Genomic DNA, 3,700 nt, shown 5'->3' with positions numbered 1-3,700 from the left:
GGGTTCCGGGGAGACCTTTCAAAGTAAAACTTCTATACAGACAGTATGAAATCTGCTGTGAGTTTGGGACTGAACCGGTTTACAATTCATTAATGCGAAATTAATAAAAAAATAAATTAATATCACTGGTGGAAACGCTTCTAGAGGCATTTCAGAATAAGAGTCTTGCACCTTTTATGAATTTCAAACGTTAGATTTTAAAAACTTGCTGAATTTCAGTCTTTAAAAAATGTGTAAAATTTTCGTACAAATAGAACAAAATTTAATACCAGAAATATTAAAGACATCACTGGTTTCAGACATGGTTTTTATGATGCTGGGACAAGACTAAATTTTAAGATTAGCAAAGAAACACCCAGAGAAAGCCTTCATATAGCCTGAAATGTTAGATCTGTTGGAAAAGTGTGGTTCTTTTCCAATTCAGAGTGGGGGACTGGTCTATAAAAATCAGTTCCCACCCCCATTTCCAGAGGATCAAAAGTAGCTGGAAAAACCAACATTTAGGATGGGAGATAATATGGACTGTTTTAAATGAGAAAATGCAAAACCTGCCTGTCTAGAAACCATGAGCATCACAAAATGCTGGCTCTCCTCTTGCGGAGCTCTGTTGGGCCTTTACTACAGCCACCTTTAGTTGCTGCTCGTCTGTGGGTCTTTCTGCCTTCAGTTTTGTATATAATAACTGTAAAACAATGCTCTGTCGTTTTGAGATTGGGTGACTGAAATTTCCTCTACCATGTTTAACAGATCATACAGGATGCTTCAGATCACCATCGGCCCCTTTTCTTCTCCAAGCTTTTCTCTTCCACTCATTTTGCAGCAAGTCAATTTTGTACCACTGAACATGTTTAGATATTTTTTCTTTATTTGTTATGTTTTTATTTTTTGGCAACATCTAAAAATGCTTGCACAGTGATACTGTTCTTGAGTGGTTTGTAGACTTAATTATAGATGTTGACACTAAGATGCCAGCCTCTTTGAGAGCGTTCCTGACTTAGCTAAATGTTCTGAAGTTATTTTCCTTAACGATGGAAATAATTCTGTCATCATCCACTTCAGGTTTCTGTGGTCTTGCTATACTGACAAGTTCATTCCTTCTTTTTAAGAAGGTTATGTAGCACTTTTCTACTCTATCTGAGAAATCAAAGCACTTTACACAACTTGCCTCATTCACCCATCCATACAAGCACTTTTTGCTATGGTCTTTCTGTCAAAGTGTTTTCTATCTACCATTCACAACATGCTTGTCTTTGACATGTAGACTGGAGCAGCCAGGGACTGGACCACCAATCTTCCGATTAGCAGATAATCTGCTCTACCAGCTATTTACGCCTAACTTTCTATTCCTAGAATTTCCTGAAGTTTTTGTGACCTGCCCGATTGGTTTGTTTTGGTGTTTCAGCCTAGTGATGTTCACCTTCACAGACATCATATTCATACTTCCAGTGTACAGCCACCAGAGGCAAGTTCAACACTTTGAACCAATTTTAGATCTTTTATCTGTTTATTTTGCCATGGAACAACAAGTAAGGAGGCTTCACCTGAGGCTTGTCAGTCAGTTGTCCAATTACCTTTGAGCATCTGAAAATGGGAGATTATGTATAAAAATGCCTGTAATTCTTAAATAGTTAATGAAATGCATTTGTTATTAAACCTTGAATTAAAACTGAATTTGATTGTTTAAAATTCCCTGTGGTGGTGTACAGAGGCAAAATTGCAAAGAATAAGTCATTGTCCATATATACTGACCTCACAGTACCTTAACAGGGGAAAACCAGTCTTTTGCTTTAATAACAGAGATGATACCTTTAACCTTTGGTCCACTGAGCTGCTATCATACAAAACTGTGATGTTAAAAATTCTTCTTGTGTAAGTTGTATGTGAATGGGAGAATTTCTTTTACCACCAACATTCTCCAGCTGATCGGTCTTGTGTAAATCTGTGTAAATCTGTTACTGGATCCATAAATTTTTTTTTTTTTAAAATAATGACAATAATGAGAAAGGCTTTAATATCAGTCCTTCCTGTCACAGAGGTCCCCACATTATAAACTAATTGCACCATATAAACGTTTGAAAACTCAGACATCAAATAAATGCCTCAGAATGACTCCTCAAAGGTTGAATCATTATAATAAGAATACATCAGGCATAAGCACTGAGTGCACACAGCTTAAAGGAACAGTTTCACTGTGCATGGCAGAGATCAGAGTGACAACCCCCAAAACAGGGATGGTTCTACAGACGAGGTCCTCTGAAGTTTTTCCCCTCCTCAGCTTTTCTGTGTTTTCACTATTTTGCGTTTTCTTAGGGTCAGTGTCATTGCTGGTGATACCTGGACCCTACAGAGGTTGTGCAGGTAGTCCAGCTCCTCCAGGCTGGCACATCAATGTGACATCATCATCAGGTTTGCTGTGTCTCCCAGCACAGTGTCAAGAGCATGGAGGAGATTCCAGGAGACAGGAGCAGAACCAGTATCTGCACCTTTGTGCAAGGAGGAACATAATGAGCACTGCCAGAGCTACAAAATAACCTCCAACAGGACACTGGTGTGAATGTGTGAATGTCGCTGACCAAACAATCAGAAACAGACTTCATGAGGGTGACTGAGGGCCCAACGTCTTCTAGTGGGCTCTGTGCTCACTACGTGGCACTATGGAGCCTGGCATTTGCCACCCTGTGTGTTTCGAAGACGGTTCACTCTGAGCACAGGGGACAAACATAAAAGAGTCTGGAGAAACCGTGGAGAACGACAGGCTGCCTGTATATTGTTCAGCATGACTGGTTTGGTGGTGGGTCACTGATGGTCTGGGGAGGCATATCCACCGAGGGACACACAGACCTCTATAGGCCAGGCAACAGCACCATTAGGTGCCATTAGCTATCAGGATGAAATCCTTTAACCCACTGTCAGATCCTACTCTGGTGCTGTGGGGCCTGGTTCCTACTGGTGGTCTTATTAGGAGCATGCCCCAATGTTATAAGCAATGCATACAAGCACATGGTGGGGCCATACAAACTACTGGGTACCATTTTTTTAATGACATTTTAGTCAAAATGAACGAGCCTGGTGCTACATTTTTTCACTCTGACTTTCGAGGTGTCTTTGAACTCAGCCCTCTGTAGGCTGATAATTTTATATCCATCAAAAGATGTGCCATCCTTTCATTCTTAACAAATTACCCGATTATTTTTTCCCCTTTTTTCCTTAAGATCTGTAGTGCTTTTGAAGTGCTCCTTTTAAATTTTGGAGCAGTGTATAAATATCACAGGAGGTCTTTTCTGTGCTGTGTTATCAAGATTAAAAGATATCAACAGATACTATTCTCTCTGCTTCTAGTTGTTCTCGCACAGTTTTTGTGATTTCTGGCTTTTGACCAGCACCCAAAGCGTGACAAACTGAGGGACTGGTCTGTCACGAGGAGACCTGAGTAATCTATGTTGTTTTATCACAGTTTGAGTCTTCAGTAAATATTTAAAGAGATCTGCAAAAGATAGGAAGAAAGGGTGGGGTCATGTTCACCCCATTATTGAGCACCATGAAAGAACTATACACAAAATCTTCAGGAATATAAAAAAGATCTGTATATTCATTCATGTATATGACCTACATAACATACACAACTGTTCATTACGTACGCTGGAGATCAAATTACAAAAACCAAAACAAAGGTTCGAGGATACAAGTGAAGCTTTAGCCA

Source organism: Rhamphochromis longiceps, linkage group LG5 (genome assembly GCF_057381845.1).
Source record: "Rhamphochromis longiceps isolate RC_006_pf linkage group LG5, R_longiceps_female_GT1.1, whole genome shotgun sequence".
NCBI classification, from domain to species: Eukaryota; Metazoa; Chordata; class Actinopteri; order Cichliformes; family Cichlidae; genus Rhamphochromis; species Rhamphochromis longiceps.
The sequence above is the reverse complement of the archived record's forward strand: the minus strand, read 5'-3'. Positions refer to the sequence as shown.